The sequence below is a fragment of the Triticum aestivum genome, chromosome 2A, assembly GCF_018294505.1.
Source record: "Triticum aestivum cultivar Chinese Spring chromosome 2A, IWGSC CS RefSeq v2.1, whole genome shotgun sequence".
NCBI lineage: Eukaryota > Viridiplantae > Streptophyta > Magnoliopsida > Poales > Poaceae > Triticum > Triticum aestivum.
Window position 1 is genome coordinate 761712135 of NC_057797.1, and position 14463 is coordinate 761726597.

Here is a 14463-nt window from a genome sequence, read left to right on the forward strand (position 1 = left end):
AGTTACAGAACCGGCACTAAAGTCCCTTACGAACCGGTTTTAAATCTTCGTTTTCTACTAGTGTATAAATCATCAGTTTGTTGATTATCTCTCTGCTTTCATGATTTAGATACAACTGAGGGTTTTTTTTTTGTGAGAAACAGATACAAGTGAGGTGGAGCATCAGAAACGTCACTGACTGCAAGACAAGCAAGCAACTTAGGGAGTAACGGAAAAAAGGAAAATCGACGCTGACGTTGACGAGGGCAATCGGCCGCCCGTCGGCTCTGACATGATATATATATATATATACACCCTTTATCTCCTAACAATAACACCAACACCACAGCTAGTCGTCGGATCGGCTCGATCGTCGTTTGTCCCCGCGAAAATAATCATCGCCTAATCAGGCCAAGACCCACCAAGAACAGCAGTATCGTGCAGGCCGATTCCCCTCAAAAAAAAAAGTATCGTGCAGGCCGATGGCGGCGCCAAGGATCAGAAAGCTCATCACGGCGCAGGGAGCTTTCGACTCCGTCCTCCTCCAAGGACACGACGGGCATCCCATCCCGTGGGGCGTTGTCGTGAAGAAGCTTGCCGAACTATTCCGCTTCCTCGCATCCGCGTTCCCGGCGCTCGTCACCGGGATCCGGGAGTGGGCCATGGCAATGGAGCAGCGGGCGGGCTTCGCCTTGGCCGTCGCCCTCCCTGTCGCGGCTGTGGTGGCGCTGGTCGTCCTCTGCTGCTGCTGTTGCGGGTACTTGGTGGCCGGCGGGAGGCGCCGGCCGAGAGGGCCGAATGGGGAGGAGGTCTACGGCATCGACGGGCCGGTGGTGAGGTACGGTGGCCGTGGCGGCGGTGGGTACAGAGGAGGGATCTTCAACGTGCACCACAACAAGCCGATCGTGTGCTAGACTGCTAGCTACAAATGACAATCTATCAATTACGTACAAGACAACGTCCTAAGCCCATCGTGTGCTAGCTTTTCTTCAAATTGATGTCCAATGGGCTTTTGTTGTTGATCATACATCACACATCAAATGGTTTAAAAACACAATTTGGAATTTACAAATTGTGGAGTTGTAGGAGATAGGCTCCCTATTACTGTAGAAAAGATACACACATTAGCAGCAATACTACCTCAAAATAAAATAAATGTCGTAACAAGGTTCAGAAGGAACACATGTATCTGCATGTAGTAATTTAAGAATCATTATGCATGTTCAGTCATCTTGCATAATAGGAACTTCGTGGGTTTATGGGATGGTTCTCACTTTTGTCCATTGGATACCCACCTAATTCTATTTCATAACCACTAGCAGATTCTCCTCTAAGAAGATCTTTTTTTCATCCATATTCATGTCGAGCTGTGCCTAGGGATGCCGTGAAAGTTTTCTCAGTCCGTTTAGCCCATCAGCGACATCTTTCATGGATGGTCTGTTGTCACTACACATTAATTTCTAGGTATTCCTTAGCCAGGTCTGCAAGTCCTCTCAACAACTCCATACTTGTTTGGCCTTTCACTTGGCTCACCAACACATCTTGTAGATTATTCTTCTTCATAGCAGAAAGGAAAATCAATGACAAGCTTCTTGGCTTCTCACACCCCTCAAGCTTTAGTGGCAACTGGACGGTGAGGGTCTCTAAAAGGATAACTCCAAAACTGTACACGTCGCTTTTGTCTGTTAACTGGCATGTTTGCATGTATTTAGGATCAAGATAGCCACACGTACCTTGAACCATTGTGACAAACTGCTCTTTGTCAAACGGGGCTAGTATAGAGGCTCCAAAGTCTGACACTTTGGCCATATAGTTATCATCAAGCAAGATGTTGGAAGTTTTCACGTCGCTATGAATAATTGGGGGAGACGTGCGTGTTTATACCTAGCAAAAGTAAACGGTCTGGAGTTCCTTTAAGTTTTCATAATATTCGATCTTTGTAAGCAAGAAGCGTCTCTGAATCTCCCTACTGACTAACAAATTCCTCAACTGAAACCAAGCATGAAACATGCAACGCCCACCCACCGGAGTTTCAGTTAATTAATGTATACTTTGCTGGATAGTGGATACTAGCTGCACATGGCTGCATTCGATGGATTAGCTGTTAACAATTCTACGTTCCAGAATTATTAGATATAAGTTGATTGCAGCCGCGCGTTGCAACTTGCAAAGCCCATCCCTTTCTCTTCCTAGTCCCTATACCATATCCTCGTGGCACGACGCGTAATGCAGCGTAGGAAATTACCTGAAGCTTTGCAGGTACGACCATTCCTAGCTAAAACAGAAAACGACGTATATGAATCATCAATTTGTTTTTTATTATCTCTCTGCTCTCATGATTTAGATACAACTGAGGTGGAGCCTGAGAGACGTCGCCCTCCCCGCCGCGGGCGTGGTAGCGCTGGTCGTCCTCTCTGCTGCTGCTGCTGCGGGGGGTACCTGGTGGCCGGCGTGGCGGCGCCGGTCGAGAGATCCAAACGGGGAGGAGGTCTACGGTCGCGACGGGCAGGTGGTGAGGTACGGTGGCCGTGGCGGCGGTGGGTAGAGAGGAGGGATCTTCACCTTGCACCCCAACAAGCCCATCGTGTGCTAGCTTTGCTTCAAATTAGCAATCTACGAATTACTTACATGGGAACGTCCTAAATCCAACAAATTGTGTTGATTGGAGGTAGAGTATACGAATGCCAAAGTTATGGAAGAAAGAGCTAGGATTTGATTTACCGGATGAGGTGTCCTCTTCCCCACTAAACTACACGAGCCATGTGTTCACGTCCATTTTATTAAGGAACTCATACTAAAAAGGGACTTACCACCAACGTTTTTAAAGATTTGAACCATTTTTTCAAAAAGAAGAAGAATGCTCACTTAGGGCATCTTCAATGCTGACCAGCATGCATTTTTTTTAATATTTACTGTAGAGCAAAGCTCCACATCCCTTTATTAAACAAAGAAGTAGCAACTGTACAAGCTAGAGAAGAAAGCAAGAAATAAAAGGAAGAAAAAATAGAATCTAACTACCTACCTACCTATAGCTAAGTGAGGGAGTTAATCCAAGCATACAACTTGTCTCTAATATTTACTCTCATTCTATGAGCTAGAAGAGTAAGATCATGTATAAAATTACATCTCCAAGCAGCAAAAGTTGCATTTTCTCCTCTGAAAGTCCTGCCATTCCTGAGGATCCATATATTCCAAGCTGCAGTGAGCATAACTTTAAAGAAGAAGGGATGCTTAAACCTTGATCTTGCATGTTGAATACATTGCTGAATTTCAGAGCCCCTGGACCAGTCAATGGAAACATAATTCCATACTCTGCGACTGAAGTTACAGTTAAAAAACAAGTGCAATCTATCCTCATAGACTAGCTCATTGCAGATAACACAAAGATTGTCATCCATAGGTGATCTCCAGCGCCTACGAATTAATAAGTCCTTGGTATTGAGTCTATCAAAAAACAACAACCAACGAAAGACTTTGATCTTCATGGTGCACTTGCTATCCCACAACCACTTACATGGCAATATGGTTGGCAAATGAGAATGCATAAGAGTGTAAAAACTCTTGGCAGAATATTCACCAGATTTTCCAGGCCATAGCCAAACATCTGGCAGAGTGATGTCTCTATGTAAGTCTAGTATCCAAGCTTCTAAAACTTGCAGCTCCAGAGCAGCCTCATGTGACAAAGGCAAGAAGAACATTGAGTATAGGTCCTGAGAGATGAGGAATTCATTCACAGAGAGTTTGTCATTAATAACAAAGGAGAAAAGCCTAGGTAACCTCCAACATAGAGGTCTTGAAGAGACCCGCATGCATTTCAAACACCTTTTCAACTAACCGGACGAAATATACTCTGTCGCCCACCAGCACCCGCACACACCGCCGCACCTTCTCCTACCTCAGATCATCATGTCCGCACTGTCCTATGCGTCGGATCTGGCGAGTTTCGGCGACATGCCTCCGCCGCGCTCGTTCCCCGCCGTCGGGATCTGCCCCTCCCCACTCTCTGGTTCCTGCGATGTCGTCGCCCACTCGCAGCCGGAGCAAGCAGTAGCAGCAGCAGCCGCACCATGGCTGCTGGCTGGCGAGCTCCTCACGGCGGCTGCTGGCCGGAGAGCGCAACGGCGGCGGTGGTGGTCTTGATAGAGGTGGGTCGGGCAAAGAGGACGCAGAAAATTCCCGTGGTGACAGGGTATATTTACGGAAACGGTGCAACACGGAGTAAAATTTATCCTCCCTTAGACTAGATAGGGGATCGGTTAGGTGCGGCATAAAGGGCTAAAACATATTTTCATCCTCCCTTATAGGGTTATTGGGGATCGGGTAGAAATGACCTTAGGGCATCTCCAACGTTAACCTTCTTACATTTCAAACACCTTTTTTACATTTCAAACACCTTTTCAACTAACCGGACGAAATTCAAGCAAACGACGGATTTCATTACATTTCAAACATTCAGAACAAATACAAGCGTTCTGACCCTAAACCTATCCTATGGCAGCGGCCAGTATCCACTTCCTTTGTATTCCTCATCGGCGACCACGTCTCTGCCGTCGCCATGAATGGCGGCGGCATTCAAGACCCATGAAGTAAAGGTGTGGTCTCCGGCGAGGAAGAGCAGAACATGGCAGACAGACCGGCCCACTTGGGACACGATGCCCTGCCGCCTCCCATGCCCTCCCCATCCTCGGAGGAGTCCGTGACCTATACGTCACCGGCGCCGGTGGACGTGAGGTTGATGATGGACGTGGACGGTCCGGCAATGTCCACCTACCACGTTGTAACGCCCTCGATGCGGCTATATCTCCTACGCGTCGAAGCACAACTTAGAGGCATAACCGCATTGAAAGCAATGTCGCAAGTAAGGTAATCTTCACAACAACCCATGTAAATAGATAATAGGGGAAAAGGTACATAGTTGGCTTACACTCGCCATGTCACACAAGTACATAAATAACATTACAATCATCCAATACACTCATGGTCCGACTACGGTACCAAAATAAAAGATCAACCCCAACATGCGATACGGCCCCGATCGCCCCAACTGGGCACCACTACTGATCATCAGGGAAAGACACATAGTAACGGCGTGAGTCTTCGTCGAACTACCACTTGAGGTCAAGCGCATCATCTGGAACGGAATCATCGGTTCATGCATCTGGTTTGGAAGTAATCTGTGAGCCACGGGGATTCAGCAATCTTGCACCCTCGCAATCAAGACTATTTAAGCTTATAGGTAAGGCAAGGTAATATGTGGAGCTGCAGCAAGCGACTAGCATATATGGTGGCTATCATGTTCGCAAAAGAGAGCGAGAAGAGAAGGCAAAGCACGAACGAAGAACTAAAGAACAACCTACGGCAAACATTACTCCAACACCGTGTTCACTTCACGGACTCCGCCGAGAAGAGACCATCACGGTTACAAACGCGGTTGATTCATTTTAATTAAGTTAAGGTTCATGTTATCTACAACCGGACATTAACAAATTCCATCTGCCCATAACCGCGGGCACGGCTTTCGAAAGTTCAAATCCCTGCAAGGGAGTCCCAACTTAGCCCATCACAAGCTCTCACGGTTAACGAAGGATAAACCTTCTCCCGAGACATTCCGATCAGTCTCGGTATCCCGATTCTACAAGACAACTTCGACAATGGTAAAACAAGTCCAGCAACACCGTCCGAATGTGCCGACAAATCCCGATAGGAGCTGCACATATCTCGTTCTCAGGGCACACCGGATAAGCTAAGCGTACGGAAGCCAACGTGACCCAAGTTGCCTAGGGATGACCCCGCACGGTGATCTGGGTTGGACCAATGCTTAGAGAAGCACTAGCCCGGGGGTTTAAAATAAAGATGACCCTTGAGTCCGCGAAACCCAAGAGAAAAAGGCTAGGTGGCAAATGGTAAAAACCAAGGTTGGGCATTGCTGGAGGAGTTTTATTCAAGGCGAACTGTCAAGGGGTTCCCATTATCACCCAACCGCGTAAGAAACGCAAAATCCGAGAACATAACACCGATATGACGGAAACTAGGGCGGCAAGAGTGGAACAAAACACTAGGCAAAAGGCCAAGCCTTCCACCCTTAACCAAGTATATAGATGCATTAAGATAACAAGATATTATACTGATATCCCAACAATAAACAATGTTCCAACAAGGAACGATCTCCAATCTTCACCTGCAACTAGGAACGCTATAAGAGGGGCTGAGCAAAGCGGTAACATAGCCAATCAACGGTTTGCTAGGACATGGTGGGTTAGAGGTTTGACATGGCAAATTGGGAGGCATGATAAGCAAGTAGTAGGTATCGTAGCATAGGCATAGCAAAAGAGCGAGCATCTAGCGAGCAAAGATAGAAGTGATTTCGAGGGTATGATCATCTTGCCTGCAAAGTTGTCAGAATTGACTTGATCCTCGTAAGCAAACTCAACGGGCTCCTCGTTAGCGAACTCGTCTCCCGGCTCTACCCAAACAAGACAAACAAGCAAAAGGAACACAATCAACCATGTGCAAAGCTCGAACAACATGATGCAAACATGGTATGCTATGTGGGATGCGATATATGATGCATATGCAAGATTTGACAAGGAATGATTGAACCTGGCCTCAACTTGGAAATCCAAGAGTGCCACTGGAAGGTGAGGTGATTTCGGTTGAAATCGATATAAAGATCTCCGGAATCGGATGCACGGTTTGGAAATGACAAGCAAAACAAATATGGCACCGGTCTGCGATAAACAGCAAGTAGTCATCTAAATGCATCAAGATAAATATGCTACATCACTCAAACATGGCAACAAAATACATGGCAGGGATGCACTCATGATGCTTGACAAAAGATGAACACTGAGCTACGGCCAATTCATCCATTAACAGGTTCAAAAAAGCATGGCAAAAGTGCAATTGATAAACAGGTTTCAGACTTAGTGAAATTAACACAAGTCTGGAATTTCACATCAGGTAGCACACTTTGGAGCATGAAAACTATATGCTACAGGAACTTAACATGGCAAAGCAAGGCATGACATGAAGATACTCAAAGCACTTAATAAAAGTCCCTTAGTGACCTTGAGCCAAAAGGGATCAGAAAATACAATTGCAAGCATGTGAACATGGCAAAAACATAATCAGATTACAGACTTAGAGAAAAACTGGAGCATGCAAATATGTTAACGAGTAGGCATGTTTACGAGCTCGATGCACTCACTACAGAGCAAGGCATGACAAACTAAGCATACACCCATCAAGAATACATATCATAGAAGCTAGACATGGCAATAACAACAACATAGCATGCACGGATCAACAACAACATCCTCGGCAAAATCGCTAACAAATAAACAATCTGCCAGGATTCACGAAATAGCAAAAGTAGAGCTCGATTGACTCAACCTAGGGTGCTCCATAATTGTAAACAAAGACATGGATAGATAGAGAACCACAATGTTAACAAAACATCCTTACTGATCATCCTCAAAAGAGGCACATATCACTAGGAAACAACATGAACATATGGCATATTGATAAGAACAGATCAAGGACTTAGTGAAATTCCAAGTCCCTGAAATCAGCATTAATGAATGCATTACTTTGCAAGCTTGTGCTAGTCACCACACATATCACAAAAATACATGGTAAGCACTCTGTAAATATGGCATGGCATATAACAAAACACATGTAGAGCTCAGGAGCATATCATGCACACATTAAACATGGCAAAAATGACAAATAGCTATTTGGTGCAGCAGATCTGACAATTATCTCAAATAGCTCTCTTCCAACAGCATTTCGGGCATCAAAATGAGCTCAAATGAAAATGATGCAATGAGATGAAATGATTTACTCTCTGAGACGAACATTTTGATATGCTACACGCCCAAATCGGAGCTACGGAGAGAGAGTTATAGCACGGTAAAATGCCAAAAGTTCAGGGGAGTGGAGAGAAAGTCAACCCTCGCTAGGGTTTACTGTAGCTCGGATCTGGATCTGACGAGGCACGCCGTTCAAGGTTGGCCGTCGCCGGAGAAGAAGTGGCCGGCGGGGGCGAGGTCGCCGGCGTCGGAGAGGAGGCGCGGAGGGGCACGGCAGCTCCGGGCGGCGGACGGCGCCGGACGGGGTCGAAGGTGGCCGGCGTCGGTGGCGCGCAGCCCTTGGCGACGAGGTGGCGGCGGAGGCGGCCGGTGGCGAGGTGGAGCAGGGCGGCGGGCGGAGGCGCGGCGGCTGGAGCTCGCCGGCTCGGGCGAGGGAGGCGTAAGGCGGCGGCGCGCCCTAGTTGGGCCGCGGGGGCCGGCTCCGGGCCTGGCGGGCCTCAGGCGGTGGTGGCGAAGCGGTCCCGCCCCGGGAAAGGTGGCGGCGCCCTATTGGCGCGGGGCGGCGGCGGCGACTTTGTCCGGCGTGACCCGGACGTGTCCGGCGCGCGGATGAAGCGGGGCTAGGGTTTGGGGTTGGATTGGATCCGGGATTTTTAGGGGAGATGCCTATTTATACATAGGAGGAGCTAGGAGAGTCCAAATGAGGTGCGGTTTTCGGCCACGTGATCGTGATCGAACGCTCTAGATGATGGAGAGGGTTTTGGTGGGTTTTGGGCCCAATTGGAAGGGTGTTGGGCTGCAACACACACGAGGCCTTCTCGGTCCCTCGGTTAACAGTTGGAGTATCAAACGAAGTCCAAATGGTACGAAACTTGACAGGTGGTCTACCGGTAGTAAACCAAGGCCGCTTGGTAAGTCTCGGTCCAATCCGGAAATGTTTAACCCCCACACACGAAAAGAGGTAGAAAGGACCACCGGAGGAGATAGGAGCGCCGGAATGCAAAATGGACAACGGGGAAAATGCTCGGATGCATGAGACGAACACGTATGCAAATGCAATGCACATGATGACATGATATGAGATACATGACAACGACAACAACACACGGAGACAAAAACCCGAACCCGAGGAAATAAAATAACTTAGCGCCGGAAACGGCAAGAGTTGGAGTACATATAAGGTAAATTACATCCGGGGTGTTACACACGTGCACCCCCAAAAGTTGGACGGCAGCGCGTCGATGCTCAGCTAGTAACCACATCTGCGTCCGGCTGCACCAGAACTTCATTGCGAATGGCGCGCACGGCCTCATAAAGCATGCATCGTTCCTTAACGAAGTTCAGGTTTGTCGATGCCATGGCGAGCATGGTCCCCTCGCTTGCGCGCTTGTTGTAGATTTGCCCCTCCACTAGTCGGTGTTGCTCAAGGAGGAATAGGTTGTACCTCTCTTCCTCCCGCACCTGCCAGAACGCCGATGTAGGCTGCTCCTCCTCTACCGTGACGGTGACGTAGTGCGCCTGCACCTACTCCATGGTCAGGCCGACATGCATCGGCGCGGGGTCCGACGTCGTGTCATCGTTGGAGCTCGTGGGTCATCGTCAGAGACCTCAGACGGGTTGGCTGGCATACCCTGCTCGATCCGCCTGGCACAGCGGTAATGCAAGGCGGCTACAAGGGCGGGCACCTTGTGCTTCATCTCCAGCGACAGACTATCCCACAGAGTGTTCCCGCTCGTGGTCATGGCCGATGTGGAGCAAAAGAGGAGGGTGTGTTGTGGTGTGGTGTGGAGTTAGCCAGGTCTAGCCGCCTTTAAATAGCGGATTCGGTGAGACAAACTGTCCGGGTGCGTCAACGCGCAGCGCCGGAGTTGGTTCCTCGGCCAGCGAGCCTGCTTAATGGCGGCATATGGACGGACTTGCTTTGATCGGCATGATAGATATCTATCCCATCCCATACAGCAAGCGTCGATGCGGCATTGAACAGGCGTAGACACCGGGGACGCGGCACGGGCGGCTCTCTCGACCAACACGATGCTTCAATGTCGGCGCCAGTGAGAGGTCGTGTCCGCTTTTGGCTAGCGTCATTGCGAAGCGTCCCCTCTATAGCAGCATGAATACGACTAGCTGGCGCCGTGTGAAAACACACGCGGGAGAGGAAGACGGGTTTTCAGTGGGCCAGGGCGGTCGGACACGGGCGTGGCAACGTCCTGGTCGCCCGCAAAGCCCAACCCCACTTTCTCCAGTTTGCTAGAAAAAGTACATCCGGACCTCTCGTTGGATTGACACAGGACCGCATTGGATGGTACAACACGTCTAGACTACGCGGTCTAGACATATGCGGGCGGTTGAGGGTCCGCGTTGGAGATGCCCTTAGGCAGAAAAGCAAATGCACAATTGGTTCAACTCCTCGTAGGTGTGAATGTGCATTGCTAGTTTTTCAATATTAATACAACATTTAGTTATCTCTATACATTTCTTCATGTTATTTTTTCCTTGGAAAAATCAACCAACGAAGTAGGGACAACTACTTTGTACAACCTTTTGTGGAAAATAATATGTTTATTATTGGAACATATATTGAAATACAACAAACAAACATAATAGGATCTGCCTTGGATCGGAGATAGTTTTGTTCAAGTAGTAATATGTTTAATATTGGAACATATATCAAAATAAAACAAACCAATATAATAGGATCTGCCTTGGATCGGAGATAGTTTTTTTCAAGTAGCATGCGTGAGTGAATTGTATATTTCATTTGGGTCTAATATACATATGTATTTGATATCCAATGGATTTTTGTTGTTGAACATACATCACACATCGAATGGATTAAAAAACACAATTTGGAATTTGCAAACTATAGAGTTGTAGGAGATAGACTCCCTATTATAAAAGTTACACACATTAGCAGCAATACTACCTCAAAATAAAAATACATGTGGTACCGAGGTTCAGAAGGAACAGATGTAACTGCATGTAGTAATATATAGATCATTCTACATGTTTAGTCATCTTGCATAATAGGAACTTCCTGGGTTTATGGGATGGTTCTCACTTTGGTCCACTGGATACCCACTTAATTCTATTTCATAACCACTAGTAGATTCTCCCCCAAGAAGATTTTCTTTGTCCATCTCCATCTCAAGTTGTACCCAAGGATGTAGTGAAAGTTTTCTCAATCTATTTAGCTCATCGGCGACATCTTTCATGGATGGTCTGTTGTCACCACACATTTCTAGGCATTTCTTAGCCAGGTCTGCAAGTCCTCGCAGCAACTCCATACTTGCTTGACCTTTCACTTGGCTCACCAACACATCTTCTAGATTATTCTCCCTCATAGCAGAAAGGAAAATCAATGACAAGCTTCTTGGCTTCTCAGTCCCCTCGAGCTTTAGTGGCAACTGGCCGGTGAGGATCTCTAAAAGGATAACTCCAAAACTGTACACGTCGCTTTTGTCTGTTAACTGGCATGTTTGCATGTATTCAGGATCAAGGTAGCCACATGTACCTTGAACCATTGTAACAAACTGCTCTTTGTCAGATGGGGCTAATATGGAGGCTCCAAAGTCTGACACTTTGGCCATATAGTTATCATCAAGCAAGATGTTGGAAGTTTTCACATCACCATGAATAATTGGGGGAGACGCGTATGAATGTAGGAAGCTGAGACCTTCGGCTGCTTCATGAGCGATCCTTAAGAGAGTGCTGAAGGAAATTTGCAATGCCTGGTTCTTGCCATGGATAAGCTCAAACAATGTACCATTTCGGACAAACTCATAGACTAGAATAGGAACTTCCACCTCAAGGCAGCAACCCAAGAGTTTAACAATGTTCTTGTGATTGATTTGCGATAAAATGAGCATATCTTTCCCAAATTCCTTCTTCTGTCTTTCATCAACTATTCCACATCTTTTAACTGCAACTGGCATGCTGCTCTTTATTATCCCTTTATAGACTGTTCCATGGCCTCCTTTTCCAAGTATTCTACTAATGTCAAAGTTATCAGTGGCATGTCTGAGTTCAGCTTCTGAAAATACATTGAAAGAAAGACCTTTCTCTGATCTCATCCTATCAAACAAAAGCAAGCCTCCATGCTCGCGAAAATACTCCTGCTTAACTTTATTCAATTTTCTCTTTTGAATTGTCATTTGTCCCCAGAAGACGGAAATCATGATGATAACCATCAGACCAAATAATCCCATTGTAAGTCCTGATAACAACATTATATGAGAGAATTATTTTTGAGACCAATGGGGGGGGGGAGAGAGAGAGAGAGAGAGAGAAAGAGAGAGAGAGTAGAACATAGTTGGTGTAAATTAGCTAACATTAGATTGGTTTCACATTACTCTTTTATTTCATGACATTGCACAAGAGTGCGATAAAGTTAATGACCTAGCTAGGTGTTCATGTTTGTTCGGTCGTTACCTATTATGAAGCCTGCATTTGGGTTGCATGTATTGCTTTCTTTGGCATATTTTTTTCCAACTCGACAAGAACATCGGTATTCTCCAGCGATATTGCGACAAACACCATCTGAAGGGCATGGGTTGTGATCGCATTCATTAATATCTGCAACAAAAGTAGCCAAACAAAATAATCTAGTTTCAAATAAGATAAAGGGACCCTACATCCAATGTGCAATTTGATTGATATTAGTGCAAATATAGACCGTCACTAGCTCGGAGCTAATAATTGGTACCTTTGCATCCACCAGGAAGATAAGGGTTTCCTTCATAGCCATTGGTGCAATTGCACATGTACCTTGGTCATTGCTGGAATTCACACACTTGCTATTGCTACTGAGGCATGCATAAGTGTCGGTCTTATTCTGTTTTGCAGCATCACATGACTTGATATCTCTCACAGCCCAGTCGAGCACCACAGGCACCCGCCCATCATTTGTGCCATTGAACTTGTTGGTGGTTATGTACTTAGTGCTGAACCTGAATGACGCTGTTTCCATCAACACTGCATAGCTGCACCGATTGAACTTCCATATCTGACTATTGTTGACCATGCTAAAAAAGGTTGTTGCGTAGAAGTACATCCTCTTCGGTATCGTTGTCTGGGAGCATCCGATACCAGAGCAAGACCCATCAACTAGGTCCGACTGGTTGCGGCACGCCGCGGCTCCATAGCCTTCGTAGCCTGTGCCGTCACGGTCCGAGATGGAGGCCAGGGCGTTGCAGCCGATGACCATGAACCTGTTCTGGACATCGGAGAGGCGGTATGGAGAAGAAACGCCTTCATTGAGCCCCCCGTATCGGCCAAAATACTCCATGCTCCCAGTGGAGGTGTTGTAGCAATACCCCACGATGAAATTGAGCACTCGGGTTGTCCCTTGCTTCAAGGAGATGTCGAGGACCTCAAATACACTCCTGAATGGCCTCTCTATGCCATCGTGGACCTTGCAGTCGAGGTGGAAGCCGTCTCCGAGCGAACAGCCCGGGTCTATACCAAATGGGTATGGTATCTCGACATTCCCACACTGTCTTCGGCAGTGTGAACTAGGAACCGCACTTCCAGCTGGGGCATATTGTGCTGCAAGCAATATGAGGCAGAGGCCAAGCTGCAACAATGCTTGCATATTCTTCCACTGGAGAGTCAATAAATGTGACACTGTCAACTAAATAGACACCTTGGTTTCAGAGAAAATAAAAAACATCTTTTTTCAAAAAAGAAAACAAAACAAAAAAACAGTTGGTGGAATGAAAATTGAGGCCATGTATTTTTTTTCCAGGAAAGGAGGATAGTCCCCCATTGATTGTTGTAGATTATTACTCCAAATATGTAGGGAAAACATCGGCTTATAAGTATCCTATATATGACAACAGTTGTTTTTTCCTTTTTGCTATAGAAGGATCTTATCAAACCAGGATATGTCATCAAGGCAAGAACAGATTCAATCATGTTGGTCCTAGTTGAAACTTGTTTCATGAACAACTTAAACTCTGCTTACTGACCAAAAAACTTAACTCTGCTTTGAGGAACCTACTCGCGGCCCCTGGTCGCAATAACAAAGGGCGCAGGTGTTAAATTTAGCGTTTGCCATTAGGTGACCTCAGCAATTCAGAGTCTTGGGCACAAATAGGCATCTAGCTTTCACTTAAATCAAAAAAGAAAAAATGGAATTAACGCTTGTACAAAAGACAAAACATGCTGATGACAAATTCACCTGAAATAAGGAGGGGTTCAGTGCTCGTCGATGAACAAGTATCTCGAGGGCTTCAGGGTCTGCCTTCCCCACGACAAAGGCACGGCCGGAGATGTGTTGTGGAGAAGCCAACACCTCGATCGAGCTGAGCGCTCTATGTATGTATGTATGCACGCAGAGCTCTTGACCCCAACGGGCCGTGGGGAACTAGTCAAGGCATGACAACATGGGCACGTGGTGGCGGCCGGACCTCGTGCTTAACTCACAAAAGTAAACGGTCTAGTGGTCATGATACTCCATTTTTTAAGAAAGAAGAAGCGTCTCTGAATCTTCCTACTGATTAACAATTTCCTCAGCCGGAACCAAGCGAGTTTAACACCCACCCACCGGAGTTTCAGCTAATACATGGCTGCATTCGATGGATTAGGTGTTAACAATTCTAGGTTCCAGAATTATTAGGCGTATTCTCACCTTCCACGGCGAGTTGATTACAGCCGTTGCAACTTGCAAAGCCCA

At 46.7% G+C, this 14463-nt stretch overlaps 2 pseudogenes; both read right to left on the reverse strand.

Annotated features, from left to right (window-relative positions):
* Positions 1–1206: 1206 nt before the first annotated feature.
* Positions 1207–9532, reverse strand: LOC123038236 (wall-associated receptor kinase-like 4; annotated as a pseudogene).
* A 1214-nt stretch (positions 9533–10746) lies between these two features.
* LOC123186543 (wall-associated receptor kinase 3-like) lies at positions 10747–14123 on the reverse strand (annotated as a pseudogene).
* Positions 14124–14463: the final 340 nt, after the last annotated feature.